This window comes from Salmo trutta, chromosome 19 (assembly GCF_901001165.1).
Source record: "Salmo trutta chromosome 19, fSalTru1.1, whole genome shotgun sequence".
NCBI classification, from domain to species: Eukaryota; Metazoa; Chordata; class Actinopteri; order Salmoniformes; family Salmonidae; genus Salmo; species Salmo trutta.
The window spans coordinates 10552004-10568354 of record NC_042975.1 but is presented as its reverse complement, the minus strand read 5'-3'; the positions used below and the strand labels follow the sequence as shown (position 1 = coordinate 10568354).

The window sequence follows — 16351 nt, the reverse complement described above, 5'->3', positions numbered from 1 at the left end:
TCCTAAACAGGTTTTAACTTTGCACCTCTTCCAACTATTTACCTTTTTCACAACTGTTACCAGTTTGGCAGCAAAACATTCAAAACAAAGACATTGTCATAGTAATATAAACCAAAGTGTGTTTAAAAAAATAAATCAAGGATATTTCATGCTGAAAACCCTCATATTAAACAACAATAGTATTCACTTAGTTAATGGTTTATATTTAAAATAATGTTTTGCAGCATTGTCATTCATTTTCTTTTATTTAAAAATATATATATATTTTAGATATATATATATATATATTACATTCCTGTATGTGATAAGGCCACACAGAGGGCCATGTGATAATCTGAAGTATCCAAAAAGGCCACTAGATGTCATCTGATAAAAGTGACCAAAATTCTGGTAGTTTACTGGTAAACTTAGAAAGTTTCCAATAATATAACCTCCATTTGCAACGCTAGCTTGGGTTTATCCAAGTGTGATTTGACAAGTTCATGTACTGTAGGTAAGCCCTTTAGCCAGACACTCTAATGCCAAATAATTGGCTCTGTGCTTGACATGCTAATGAATTTTGCTGTGAGAAGTTTGGTGGAAAGTGGAGCAGTAGAATACCTTTGAGGACATTGAAGGCCACCCCACAGACTAGACATTAATTGGTGGATTAGAATAAGAGATTTTTAGGACTATGCACAGTTTAGTGGAGCTGAACACAGAGACCACCAAATGATACATGCAGGGTGTCTGCTATCTAAGTAAGTTCTTCATTACTTTTCAAAGTTAATGCGTTAGTATCTGTGTGCTTGGATTCATTCAACATTTAGCTGTTATTGAAATGGTTTGCACAGACTTACATATGTGATATATATCTTGTATATCTTTACAGGTGAATAGGCAATCATAATATGTCAATCCATTAATATGTTCTTTTTTCTCTCCATAAGGCCTGTTTGTCAACATATAGTGACACAAGTGTAATGAAGAGCTTAGCAGTGGTGCTCTCATTTCCTGATAGTGTCAGGCTCAATATGTTGTTTGTAAATAAGGTGGGGAAAAAACAATATTTCCATTTCATGGGGCAACCTCTTGTCCCTCAATTTATTTTCATGTCATTTTTGACATTTAGTGGATCCTGTACTTTTGGGCTTTTAATGAAAAAAAGTTGCAAATGTCACACAGCTAAATCACAACTTAACTTTAGCCTCACAGATCTACGTTGAGATTTACAGTAAAGAAATAGAACACATCCATCATCTTCATCAAAGCTTTATTGGCTTGGTAGTTGGTTGTCCAAAACAACACTGGTGTGGAGTGATGATCTTGTCAACGTGCACTGGGCCGATGGCATCTATCCATCATCAAAACAGTTGTTTACTCTAAGAAAAGATTTATAGTGACTTTCTGGCCAGGGATGTTTTAATGACAGCCTATTCCTTATGTGTGGGCTGTTTATAATATATACTGTACAATCTAAAGTGTGCATTCACAGTCCACTGCTCTTTCAACTGAGTAATACCATTCTCATAATGGCGATCATATGCAATTGTTCATCTATCAAAAACGATGTATTTAATTATAGGCATTCTCAGAGTGGATTGTCAGCCATATTTCATGAACTTTTCAAACTTTCATCAGTGAACCACAATGATAAAGACTTAGAGTATTAATTCCTGAACCCACTCACATTTAGGAAAGGATGCTTCTGCACTGCACATCGAAATAGAAATAGGAATGTCTGTGGTCGTTAAATTATTTCCAGCGCCTTTTTCATTTTGCTAAATGGGCACCGCCTGGCTTTTCTTTCAACGTGATTTTCCTTCCATTCACATCTTCCATCAAAGTCCATTAAAACCTGCAATAAAACATGTCATTGAATGAAAGATCAAATGTATCATTTGAGAAGATGCGGCGACATTGATTGAATGCTGTTGGATTGATCATTACTGTGTTGGTAGATGATGGAAGGAGTTGGAAATATCCAAGTCCATAACCAAGTCTAAGAAATTCAATGTATTAATGAAGACAAATTAAACAATGCTGTGTTTGATTGGTCCCCTGAAAAGGATGACTGATGTCATTGTATCCCAGTGGCAGAATGGAGAGCATGACATTTGCCTCTATTGATTCCCTCACCTATGATTCAGGTAATGGCAGTGACTATTAGAAGACTAAAGATTTGCCCCTCCTGGTAGACTGGATGCACAGGGAACCTGCCCGAGAGAGAGAGCGAGAGAGAGAGAGAGAGAGAGAGCGAGAGAGAGAGAGAGAGAGAGAGCGAGAGAGCGAGAGAGCGAGAGATATGGCCAAGGCCCAGAATGCTGAATAAGAGGCAACATCTGGCAGAATAAGAGTAGGGCTCCACTCCAGTCCCTATAAAGACCTGCTGTTTCTAAACACCACTAAAAGGAAGCGGCGTCTGCTCCCAGCCATCCGTCTCTGGCTGCCGGTCACACCGTGCGTTTATGACAGAGCAGCATCTGCCTTCAACACCTAGGATAGGAGCAGAGGGGTTTTGATCTTAGCTGGCTGGTTGTTGCAAATGGAAAGTCATAAACCGAACCCGATGGCTAGTCATACACCAGTAAATTCACTATGGAGGTATTCAAACAAAAATTAGTTACTCAAGGTTTTATTAAGCTTGAAAAAAATGTCATCATCAAATCAGGGAGAGGAACTTGCTGCCATATGTACAAGCTGTGCAATTTCAATACGAGCCTCTGCCGAAACACAATTAGGTTGATGACCACATTGTTTTGCACCTGGCACATCTGAGCTGCTACATACTCGTAATTTTCATGTTTTCTTTCATGCTACAGGGAATTGGCTTATTGACAGTCCTGCTCGTGGTTTCTATGGTTTTGAGGCCTGCCTGAAAGAGGCTGGTAGTGTAGTGAAAATATTTAATCAAATATTTCTCAGATACCAGAGCTTGTGAATTCAAATAGACTTTATTACAGAAAGTAACAAAGCCGAGCAATTCCATGGAAGAACTGCCCTTCTTGTTCAGAACATCAGTATTTATTCATTTCCACCAGACATGTTCCCTCCTTCTTATGTAGATGATTAACTCCCCTTGGCCGTGCACCACTATTATCTTTGTGACTTAATTCTGGCTTGTACACCCACATCTGGCTTAGGTTAGATTATATTGGTGGAACACCCACAGGTCCTCTATAAAAAATAATACATGTGTTACATATATATGTTCCCATTATAATTACATTTCAAATAGATTTTAATGAACACCACCATGTCTTCCCAATACATATACCTAGTTTGTGGCTCATGTATTGGTTGGTAGAAATGCATAGTCACTGTCCCACACCAGTTCAGGTCTGTTTCACTTTAGTAGCCTTGACTAGATTCTATATGGCTCCAAACAGTCTGGTCTTTGTTGGCTCAGTTTAGCTTATTCGCATAGACACCACTTAGTTCTATTTCTTTATGTCTAATGTTTAACTCTGTTTTGGACCACTCTTGCACTTCATTCTGTTTACATATGTCTAATGTTTAACTCTGTTTTGGACCACTCCTGCACTTAGTCTTATACTGCTTCTTCTTCCTACTTCCAAAGGAAATAGTATGGGCACTGGAAGATTACTAGGCGACCGGAGACTCTCCAACATGGGTACTGGAAAATTACCAAAGAGCTGGATTTTTCTCCCACAGTAGATGCAACATCTAAGCACATTGCTGGAGCCATTAAACTCTCCACTGTGTCTTCTCAAGCTGTGAGGGGCTGACAGGTATATGCGTTGCCGTAACCATGACTACAGATTTGCTTATATGTTGGGTTTTGATGGGGTAGGATAGTTGAACTAAGCTCATCATGCATTTATAAATTATATTCTTCAATAATCAATGGGTTTTATATTTTTTATTTTTTACACATCAATCATTTCTAAGTCCTAAAATGGATGTAGCAACCGCAGGTTGACGTTTAAGAGTAATTTTCCAAGATATTTATCTTTCATAAGGCAGATTCATAAGCTTCCCTGATGTGAGAAACATGTTATTTCCATTATATGTAGTATTTATTGGCTTTAATATGACTAATATGTGTAGGAGGAGGCTTCATGTAGAGTGCTATATGGAGCTAAATGCAGTGTGTCAGATCCACGGCCCCGCTGCTAAAGCCCTGACAAACAGCAGATGTGTGAAACACACTGACGTAACTATGTAATGATATTCTTTGAGAGCAAGTCTGGCGCGAGTCAGAAAGCCACAATGAGCCAGAGCTGTTGTACCTAGTGACCCACCACACACGGCTCAGTGCTGTAAACCGAGCTGACGCTCACATCACATTTAATGCCATTAAGGTCGTCAAGAACACAGGGCTGTGCTAAAAAGTGAGAATTAAATTAGCTACTGTAGCTTACCGCCTCTGTATGAAATTGCATTGACGTCGCCAAGCTCATTGAGGCTCTCTGTCTCCGTCTTAAGTTGTGGTGAGCTAGCATATGCACAAACGTCTCTAAGTCACAGCTGATAAGCTGAAAAACACATGGCTTAATTGCGACTTGAATTAGCATAGTTAGGGCATATTTGGAGGCCCGCTCCAGCGTTTGTGTCCCATATCCACAATGCTGTTTCGTTTCCCCAGCCCTAATGAGACCCCTGGGAATAGCTCCATTGATTTCCAGACTGTCTCTAGCTGCCTTTGAATCTCAAGGCCTGCGTTTGGCCCACGTGGTGAGAACAGACTGGCATCATCACCAGTATTATATTAAGACGGGCTATCATATTTATTCACAGGCAGGCTTTATATACACTGACTGTACAAAACATTAGGAACTCTCAGCTTGTTGTTTTCTGCTATCATACCTGCATGTCATCAGGATATGACATTTTAGTCTCAGTGAGCTGGCATGACCAGATGCAAAATCCGTATTTTCTAAACAATTCCTGGGAAGGAACGACAGCATTGCTATAAAAGAAGTTGATCGAGCTTTAGAGCCAGGCAGTCATAGAAAAATGTGCCCCATTTTAAAAGTGTCAGGAAGTGTGCAAACAAAACTTGTAGTCTACTGCTCTGTACTGTATACTCTCAGGATGCTCGACTGATATCTTTCAAATATCAGGCTGTTTGCAACTAGCTGGGACCTGGTCAGAAGACATTGTGTTGAAATCCAGGCCTACCTTAGTAAAGAAATAGAGAGACTACTTGTTCCCTAGCTAGTCATCCCTGATTTTGTTTACAGTGTACACACACACACACACACACACACACACACACACACACACACACACACACACACACACACACACACAGCCATAGTAAGGTGCCACATCGTGAAGACTCCGGTAGGCTTCTCAGAGCTCAGAGCCAGTGTTGGGGACAGATCCATCAGTAGCCAGAGAGAGATGCCTTCCCTCCCTGGTGGGAAATGAGTGATGCTGCTGCTGGACACACATTTCCCCTGTTCCCTCCTTCACATGCCCTTTAAGATAAGCATCTCCGAGCATAGATCTGAGCGGCAGGCAGAGACGCCGAGCCAGCGGTGACATGATAAGGGGATTTACGTCTGATACAGCATATTGATCTGACACCCATCAATCTGCTCTCCCTTTAAAAATGACCTGAGCCTTTCTTACTTTGACATCCCCCAGTCACAAAAGAGGTTGGTTTCTGTGTGGGAAAAGCTGGCCATGAATTAGGCGATCAATTGTTTGCTGAGGGAGAGTGGATGCAGTGCTAATTTTACTCATTATTGGTGTCCTGGAGCTCTGGTTTCTCCATTTATCTACCGCCCAGACCACTCTCCCCCGAATGCAGCATCAACACTTTGTTCCTGCAGCGAGACAGATAAAGGAATCAGCATGGTCATACCAATATATTTGCTCTCTGTAAGCTGCTCTTGCGGACAGCAGGAGAGGGACACAAATGCGGGAGGGAGGAAGGATAAGGGAGAGAGAGAAATTGAACATCAGAAAGAGCGAGAGAGAGGCGGAAGTGCTCTGTTGGGGCATGATAATAGTTATGATATTGTTTGCAGATTATGGGATGCAGTGGCAGATTTAGGTATAGGCGACATGGGCAGCCGCCCAGGGCGGTGTCTTGCCGGGGGCGGCACGTGACTGCCCGCACAAAATTTTTTGGAATGGTGACATTTGTGCGATCAGTTTTCTATCGCTCATTTGCACATCATGTCAATATTATTATGTCACCATGTGGGAATGTGGGTCAATTAACCTTGTCGGAGTGGGAACCCTGATTCTAGTTTGTGAGCTAGGTAGGCTACTGCCTGGGAAGGTCTCCCACTCAGAAGTCCAAGATGGGGAGGGGGGCGGGGGTAGATTGACCTTAGGTCTCCCCACTGGAAGCCCAGGTAGGGGGAGCGGGGGAATCTATCAAATAGCACACCTCTAACTTTGTACAGTACTAATGCAATTAGTAAATCAGTCACACTACGAAATGCTACCAAATAAAACACAATTCATTAATAACACTGTGAATATATAGTTTCACAGACATATTGTTGCATTTTTTTCTGGTTTGTGTGAAGTCGTTAAGAATAATATAAAACCAGTCTGCACACCACCAAGGTGAATTGGTTTAGTCTTGACTCTTAGTTGGCAGTGTTGGGGGATGGGTAATGTATTGATGCTCGAGTGCCAAATCAACACAAATTTGTTTATATTTGTCTCTGTTACTTCTTTTTGTATATATATTTGTATATTTATATTGTTTTAAATGTTATGATTATTTATTTATTTGTTTTGTTCCAAGTGTCTGAATAAAAATGACAGTTAGTGCAGAATGGTGGGGGGTTCGCCGAGGGAGCCATACAAGCTAGATCCGCCGCTAATGGGATGTTTATACAGACATCATCAGTTCATAATTAATCAGAGGCCAGTGTGTTGGAGAGTGTTTGTCTGCCTACACTGTAACAGTATTCAGTCTACAGCTGCAGTAGAATCAGTTATCACATAACATCCTATCAAAAAACTGGAAGATTTGTAATTGATATGCAAAACACCCATTGCATACTGTAGTTTGGGAATGTCCGTATTCATACTAGTAGTGGTTATTGTAGTATTGATTCAATTTGTAGTACAATGTGAAAACAAGATGTGACTAGTAAGAAATCCTACCGGGTCTTTCTCATATGAAATGTTTTGATTTTACCCTGCCATCGATGCAGCTTTGTCATTTTAAAGACTAACGCAGACGGTCCTCTGTGCCCGAGACGAGAGCTGTATTTAGCTCAGACCCAAAACTGAACAAGAACAAGATCCTTGTCTATCATAGTTAGAGACAGCCCACTGGCCACTTATGGCAGTTCAATGTCTAGTTTTGATTGACATTTTTGTTGTTGAAATTACGTGGAAACAGCGTTGGGAGCAGTCTGAACTCTTCTGACACATTTCCATATTGAAGTGGTCTGATGTCTGCAGAGCTTTATAGTGGGACATTTCAGTTCTACATACTCTTAGATAGAGTTTGCGTTGCTTTTGCAATGCTAAGGCAAAATACTGCTTATATGCTAAATATGTGTCAAATGTAGTAAAATGGAGTATACAAAATAGATAATTATGGTATGCGTTAACAGTTAGTGAGTGTCTTTAAATTCCAGTCTACATGCCTTTTAAACCCTGCACCCAAATACTTGATTATGAATTATAGAGTGGAGCATGCCAGTACTTGATTAAATAGTTAGTGATGTACTCTCTCTAAGGATGGAAGTTCATTTGGGAGAAGGTGAGAGAGGCCTGGTCAGAGGCTTTGTAAGATAACGCTAAACACAGACAGACTATCAGGTTCTGCTCCCAGGAGGGTGACCTGTGGTCCCTACAACTCTGTGTTTAAAGACTTTGTGGTTCGGCACTATAATCGTTGTCACTAATTGGTCCCATTCATTTATGTAGACTTGGTCACTGGAAACGAGGTTAGGAGTCTGAAAGCTAAACTTAAAAAGGCCATTTTTCAGTGGCCTGGAAATAGATGTCCCTAATTAAAAGAAAAGCTTAATGAAGAGGAGAGCACAGCAGGCCCAGCAGAGGCCCTGCATATGGGGCTGCTACACACACTGCTACACACACCGCTACACACACCGCTGAACAAATGGGATGTGAAGTGTCTTGCTGAGACCTGTCACCAAGTAGTGTCACTTTTAGCCAAGATATATAACACCCTGCTAAATTAATGAAAGACATTTTCACAAGGGAGTAAAGGGACACAAATACACACACGCTTGCACACACACACACACGTAAACACACACAAAACAGCTATAAAAGACAGAGGGACTGATGTAAAAGGATTGCAGTTTGAAGACCCCATGCAGTCAAAGGCATCATTCAAAATGCTCCATATAATTTAATCTACACGGAGTGGACAAAACATTAGGAACACCTGCTCATTCCATAACATAGACTGACCAGGTGAATCCAGGTGAAAGCTATGATCCCTTATTGATATCACTTGTTATATCTACTTCGATCACTGTAGATAAAGCGGAGGAGACAGGTTAAAGAAGGATTTTTAAGTCTTCAGACAAGGGGTGAACCAAGGGCTCTCTATGGTCAGGGCGTGACAGTACCCCCCCCCCCCCAAAGGTGCGGACTCCGGCCGCAAAACCTGAAACCAAATGGGGAGGGTAGGGTGGGTGATTAGTGTCGGTGGCGGCTCCGGTGCAGGTCGTAGCCCCCGCCCAGACCCCGGATCCGGCCATTGCGCCGGGCTGAACGCTGTGCCTGGACTGGGCATCGGTGCAAAGGAGGACTCCGGCCATGGAGCTGGGTTGGACGCCGTGCCTGGACTGGGCACAGGTGCAAAGGAGGGCTCCGGCCATGGAGCTGGACTGGACGTCGTGCCTGGACTGGGACCCGGCGCAGAGAGAGGCTCCCGCCATGGAGCGGGACTGGACGCCGTGCCTGGACTGGCCACCGGCACAGAGGAAGGCTCCTGCCCTAGAGCTGGACTAGACGCTGTGCCTGGACTGGGCACCGGCGCATTGCTCCATCGTCTCCCAGTTGGGCTCTGGCTCTCTCCTTGGGTTGACCGAACACTTCTCTATCACCTGCTCCATGTGCTCTGGCTCTTCCCGCGGTTCAGCCGGCCACCCCTTGTACCCCCCCTCCCCCCCAAAAAATATCTTGGCGTTGTCCTTGGGCTTTCTGTGGCCGCGAACCCTGGTGTTATCGCTGTCCTCCATTATTACCGTCTGCCGCCAAGGAAGGGTTTTGCATCCACCCATCACTTCTTCCCATGTCCAAAACTCCTTTACCTCGTGGATACGCTGCTTGGTCCTCTTTTGGTGGGATATTCTGTCACGATCTTGGAAATGAGCGGACCAAGGCGCAGCGTGAGTATAGTTCCACATATTTATTTAAGTGAAACTAACAAACAAAATAACAAAACTTACAAAGACCGTGAGGACATAGTGCCCAAACACACTAACAATCAATATCCCACAAAACACAGGTGGGGAAATAGCTACCTAAATATGGTTCCCAATCAGAGGCAACGATAAACAGCTGCATCTAATTGGGAACCACATTAGCACCAACATAGAAATAGATATACTAGATCACCCCATAGTCACGCCCTGACCTACTACACCATAGAGAACCAAGGGCTTTCTATGGTCAGGGCATGACACTTCCATAACACTAGCAACGGTTGTCACCCAACAAGCACACTTTGTCACTAATAAAACAATGACCTAAAAAACACTAACAACAGGTAGCATTACACAATGTTTTCTTTTGTAAAATGTATTTACAAATCAAGAATGACACCTCTCTACTGTTTGGAATTCGCTGCAATATATGTTACAGGAATGAGTCATGCATTATGCAATATGCTTCAATATGTTTTATGTCATTTTTTGGCATTGAGTGATTCCAAAATACAAGAATGTGTATTGGCAATCTTCTGCAGATATGTCTAGGCGTCCAGCATTCATTGCGTCCAGGAAGGACATTTGATCATGTGGATGGTGGTCATAAACCTTCCACCTCCATGAGGAAAATAATTCCTCTATAGGGTTGAGGAATGGAGAGAAAGGTGGGAGGAAAAGTGACACCATCCTGGGATGGGCTGCATACCGCTCTGTGACTGCACGTGTCACGTCGGACTTGGACTGGCTGATAGGTGAAATCAAGTGCAGGAGACAGAGGTGCTGGAGATGAGTGTCTTTTAATAATTCTACTCACACACACGCCGAAGCACAGGGCGCTATACAAAGTACCAGTAATTAGTGAACTGCGCCCGTACAGCACAAAATATAACTCCCAAGGTAAGGAGCGCAGCCCGGTAAATCTTACTACAAAAAACAAACTGTCGATCTGACAACGTGGACAATAAACAATCCCGCACAAAATCCCAACTGAAAACACACATTAAATAAGTCCCCACTAATGACATACACAAAACAGGTGCGGAACAGACAGACAAAACTAAACGACACAGAAACAACGATCGGTGGCAGCTAATAGGCCGGCGACGACGACCGCCGAGCGCCGCCCAACCGAGGAGGGGCGCCACTTTCGTTGGATCCTGTGACAGTACCCCGTCCCCGACGCCGGCCTCGGGGACGGCCCGGAGGGCGAGGCGCCGGCCGATCCGGTCGGCGACGGTGGAAGTCCAGCAGCATAGAGGGGTCCAGAACGTCCGCCGCCGGAACCCAGCACCTCTCCTCCGGACCGTACCCCTCCCAGTCCACGAGGTACTGCAGGCCCCCTACCCGACGTCGGGAGTCCAGGATGGCTCGGACTGTGTACGCCGGGCTCCCCCCGATGTCCAGGTGGGGCGGGGGGGCCTCCAGCACCTCACTGTCCTGCAGCGGACCAGCTACCACCGGCCTGAGGAGAGACACATGAAACGAGGGGTTAATACGGTAATACGAAGGAAGTTGTAACCTGTAACACACCTCGTTTATCCTCCTCAGGACTTTAAACGGCCCCACAAACCGCGGACCCAGCTTCCGGCAGGGCAGGCGGAGAGGCAGGTTCCGGGTCGAGAGCCAGACTCTATCCCCCGGGTTAAACACGGGGGCGTCACTGCGGTGGCGGTCAGCGCTCTCCTTGTGTCGTTCGCTCGCCCTCCTTAAACATTCCTGGACCGCGCTCCAGGTCTCCTGAGAGCGCTTGACCATGCCTCCACCGCAGGAGCCTCCGTCTGGCTCTGTTGCCATGGCACCAGGACCGGCTGATACCCCAGCACCACCTGGAAGGGTGACAGATTAGTGGAGGAGTGGCGCTGAGAGTTCTGGGCCATCTCGGCCCATGGCACGAACTGCGCCCACTCCCCTGGCCGGTCCTGGCAATACGACCGCAGGAACCTGCCCACATCCTGGTTGATGCGCTCTACCTGCCCATTACTCTCGGGGTGGAACCCCGAGGTCAGGCTGACCGAGACCCCCAGCCTCTCCATAAACAATTTCCATACCCTGGACGTAAACTGGGGACCTCGATCAGATACGATGTCCTCGGGCACCCCATAGTGCCGGAAGACGTGAGTGAACAGGGCCTCCGCGGTCTGCAGGGCCGTAGGAAGACCGGGCAAAGGGAGCAGACGGCAGGACTTAGAGAACCTGTCCACAACGACCAGGATCGCCGTGTTTCCCTGAGACGGCGGGAGATCCGTAAGGAAATCCACCGAGAGGTGAGTCCAGGGCCGCTGTGGAACAGGGAGGGGCTGTAATTTCCCTCGAGGTAGGTGCCTAGGAGCCTTACACTGAGCGCATACTGAACAGGACGAGACATAACGCCGGACATCCTCAGCCAAGGTGGGCCACCAGTACCTCCCCTTCAGGCCCCGCACTGTCCGTTCCACCCCAGGATGACCCGAGGAGGGTAGAGTATGGGACCATCGGATCAGGCGATCGCGAACACCAAGCGGAACGTATTTCAGGCCCACGGGACACTGCGGCGGAGTAGGTTCTGACCGAACCGTCCGCTCGATGTCCGCATCCACCTCCCATACCACCGGTGCCACCAGACAGGAGGCGGGAAGTATGGGAGTAGGATCGATGGTCTGCTCCTCGGTGTCGTAGAGACGCGACAGTGCGTCAGCCTTCCGGTTCCGGGAACCTGGAATGTACGAGAGAGTGAAGTTAAACCTCGTAAAAAACATGGCCCACCTCGCCTGACGGGGATTAAGCCTCCTCGCTGCCCGAATATACTCCAGGTTACGGTGGTCGGTCCAGATGAGAAAAGGGTGACGTGCCCCCTCAAGCCAATGTCTCCACACCGTCAAAGCCCTGACCACGGCTAACAGCTCCCGGTCCCCCACATCATAATTGCGCTCCGCCGGGCTCAGCTTCTTAGAAAAGAACGCGCATGGGCGGAGCTTCGGAGGAACGCCCGAACGCTGCGACAGCACAGCTCCTACCCCAGCCTCGGACGCTTCCACCTCCACTATGAATGGCAAAGAGGGGTCCGGATGCGCTAGGACAGGTGCATTGGTAAACAGAACCTTCAGACGATGGAAGGCTCTGTCCGCCTCTGCTGACCATCGTAGCCGCACCGGCCCCCCCTTCATCAGTGAGGTAATGGGAGCTGCTACCTGGCCAAAACCCCGGATAAACCTCCGATAATAATTAGCGAACCCCAAGAACCGCTGCACCTCCTTCACAGTGGCTGGGGTTGGCCAATTACGCACAGCCGTCACGCGGTCACACTCCACCTCCACCCCCGAGGTGGAAATGCGATATCCTAGAAATGAGACGGCTCTTTTGAAGAACTCACATTTCTCAGCCTTGACGTATAGGTTATGCTCCAGCAGCCGCCCAAGCACTTTACGCACCAGGGACACATGCTCGGCGCGTGTGGCGGAGCAGATCAGGATGTCATCGATGTACACCACCACACCCTGCCCGAGCATGTCCCTAAGGACCTCGTCCACAAAGGATTGGAAGACGGCGGGTGCATTCTTTAACCCATACGGCATGACGAGGTACTCATAATGGCCAGATGTGGTACTAAATGCGGTTTTCCACTCGTCTCCATCTCGGATACGCACCAAGTTATACGCACTCCTGAGATCCAATTTCGTGAAGAAGCGCGCCCCGTGAAATGACTCCACTGCCGTAGCAATGAGAGGTAGCGGGTAACTGAAACCCACTGTGATAGCATTTAGACCTCTATAGTCAATGCACGGGCGCAGACCTCCCTCCTTCTTCTTCACGAAAAAGAAGCTCGAGGAGACGGGGGATTTAGAGGGCCGAATGTATCCCTGTCTCAAGGACTCAGTGACGTATGTATCCATAGCCACTGTCTCCTCCTGAGACAGAGGATACACGTGACTCCTAGGAAGAACCGCGTCAGCCTGGAGGTTTATCGCACAATCTCCCTGTCGATGGGGGGGTAATTGAGTCGCCTTCGTCTTACTGAAGGCGATAGCCAAATCGGCATACTCTGAGGGAATGTGCACAGTAGAGACTTGGTCTGGACTCTCCACCGTAGTCGCACCGATGGAAACTCCTATGCACCTACCTGAGCACTCCCTCGACCACCCCGTTAGAGCCCTCTGTCTCCACGAAATCTGGGGGTTGTGAGTGGCTAGCCAGGGGATTCCCAGTACCACCGGAAACGCTGGGGAGTCAATGATGAACAGGCTGAGACGCTCCACATGACCCCCCCACGTCTGCATAACCAGTGGCACTGTGACCTCCCCTACTTGGCCTGACCCTAGCGGTCGACTATCTAGGGCGTGCACGGGGAAGGGGTGGTCCAGCTGAACCAGGGGAATCCCTAACCTCTTCGCTAACCCACGGTCCATAAAACTCCCAGCTGCACCTGAATCGACTAGCGCCTTATACTGGAAGTGAGGGGAAAAATTAGGAAAACAAACGGAGGTGTACAAGTGGTCGACAGGGGGCTCTGGGTGTGGCTGGTGCGGACTCACCTGGGGGGCCGAAGCAGTGCTCTGCCTGCCCTCCGAACTCCCGGAGGGACCTCTCCAGCACCGGTCCACAGTGTGTCCTCTGCGTCCACCTCGGGTGCCGGAGGGACCCCCCCCTCCGGTCCTCCTCGGTGCAGCCCCCCCTATCTCCATGGGCTGTGGAGCGGGAGGACTGGTAGGCGGAACGAACAGGCCCCGACTGGAACGTCCCCGGGCAGCCAGCAGGTTGTCCAATCTAATGGACAAATCCACCAGTTGGTCCAGAGTGGAGGTGTTGTCCCTACATGCCAGCTCCCGGCGGACGTCCTCGCGGAGGCTGCACCTATAGTGGTCTATCAGGGCCCGCTCGTTCCACCCCGATCCAGCGGCGAGAGTCCGGAATTCCAACGCGAAGTCCTGAGCGGTCCACGTCTCCTGCCTCAAATGGAATAGTAGCTCACCCGCCGCCCTGCCCTCCGGGGGATGATCGAAAACCGCCCGGAAGCGGCGGGTGAACTCAGGGTAGTCACCCCGGGCCGAGTCTGGACCATCCCAGACCGCATTGGCCCATTCCAGGGCTCGACCCGTGAGACACGAGACGAGGACGCTCACCCTCTCTTCGTCGGAGGGAGGGGGGCGGACGGTCGCCAGGTACAGTTCCAGTTGGAGGAGGAACCCCTTGCACCCAGCGGCCGTCCCATCGAACTCCCTGGGAGGTGAAATCCGGATCCCGCTGGCACCCGCTTCAGTGGATGTGGGTAGGGGCGCAGGGTGAGGGACCGGAGCTGGTCCTGCTGGGGAGGCACTTCTCTCCCATCTCTCCACCCGGGCCAACACCTGGTCCATGGCCGAGCCTAGGCGGTGGAGGAGGCCGGCATGCTGGGAGACCTGCTCAGCCATGGATGGCGCTTCTGCTCCTGCTGACTCCATCAGTTTCTGGTGCGGGATTCTGTCACGTCGGACTTGGACTGGCTGATAGGTGAAATCAAGTGCAGGAGACAGAGGTGCTGGAGATGAGTGTCTTTTAATAATTCTACTCACACACACGCCGAAAAGCACAGGGCGCTATACAAAGTACCAGTAATTAGTGAACTGCGCCCGTACAGCACAAAATATAATTCCCAAGGTAAGGAGCGCAGCCCGGTAAATCTTACTACAAAAAACAAACTGTCGATCTCACAACGTGGACAATAAACAATCCCGCACAAAATCCCAACTGAAAACACACATTAAATAAGTCCCCACTAATGACATACACAAAACAGGTGCGGAACAGACAGACAAAACTAAACGACACAGAAACAACAATCGGTGGCAGCTAATAGGCCGGCGACGACGACCGCCGAGCGCCGCCCGACCGAGGAGGGGCGCCACTTTCGTTGGATCCTGTGACAGCACGGTAGTGGTGAAATGCCACATTGTCCCATACAGTTACAAACGTTGGCCGATTTCGCCTCACTGCAACCCTTTCCTTACCTGGCACAACCCTTCCATAGAGGTCATCCAGGAATGAAATGAGACACTCGGTGTTGTGTGGCCCAATTAGCGGTTTGTGTAACAGCAATCCATCAGAGGATATTGCTGCACACATTGTGATGTTGGCACCCCTCTGGCCCGGGACATCCACTGTGGCTCTTTTCCCAATCAAATTCCTTCCTCGCCGCCGTGTTTTGGTCAAGTTGAAACCAACCTCATCCACAAAGATGAATATGTGGGGTGTTTGCCTGGCTTCAATCTCCATGACTCTCTAAAATAAATCCACAAAGCAACATAAGGGTTAGGCTATTACGGTAGTTTACATTATACCTAAAACATGCCATTGTGTGCCTCTGCCCTGTTTGGTTTTGTTCAAAACCAGTTCTGTATTTTATAGTCATCTTACCTGGACATATTGGTTCCTGAGTTGCTTGACTCGTTCAGAGTTCCTCTCAAAAGGGACAGTGTACAACTGCTTCATCCTGACTTGATGTTGTTTCAGGACTCTAGAAATAGTTGTTATGCTTACATTGTGAATATTTCCAAATGTAATGTTGTCTGCCAACACTTTATCCCAAATCTCTGTGAGTTTTATGCCATTGTTTCTGATGACCATATCAAAGATCTGTGAAAATCCTACCTCTCCGGCCTGTGGGAGGTAAAAGTTGGGTCTTAAGCAGAAATACTAAAACAATTACACACAATTGGGTTTGGAGGCTTTGCTCAATTTACTTCTGTAATGTGCAGTTCAGTCAGATGCCCTTGCAGAATGCACATCTTACCTGTGCATTCTGCAAGGGCATCTGACTGTTGAGCGTTGCAGATGTGGCTACACTCTCAGACCAGCCTCTCTCATTGATAGACCATGATTTATTACATGATCAATTATAGTAGCCCTAATCTCATCTGAGACTACAGCTCTTGATCTTCCTCTCAGTCTTCTTCCACCATGCAGACGTACTCCGTACAACCACTTCCCTATCTCTGACTGGGTCCATGTTTACATTACAGTACAGCATTATTCCTAAAATGTTCCCTTTTGTATAGATGACTATGAAA

The 16351-nt window shown here is 47.5% G+C and overlaps 1 protein-coding gene across 2 annotated transcripts in view; it reads left to right on the top strand.

Moving 5' to 3' along the window:
* LOC115153975 (BTB/POZ domain-containing protein KCTD16-like) overlaps positions 1 to 16351 on the top strand; it is a 126837-nt gene that overhangs the window by 95314 nt on the left and 15172 nt on the right. The window contains exon 1 of one of the 2 annotated variants that reach the window (XR_003867800.1): positions 3500 to 3731. The exons of the other annotated variant lie outside the window; for it this stretch is intronic. The gene's annotated coding sequence lies outside the window, so the exon portion shown is untranslated. Of the gene's footprint in view, positions 1 to 3499; positions 3732 to 16351 lie in introns of those variants that run through there. 2 annotated transcript variants of the gene reach the window in all.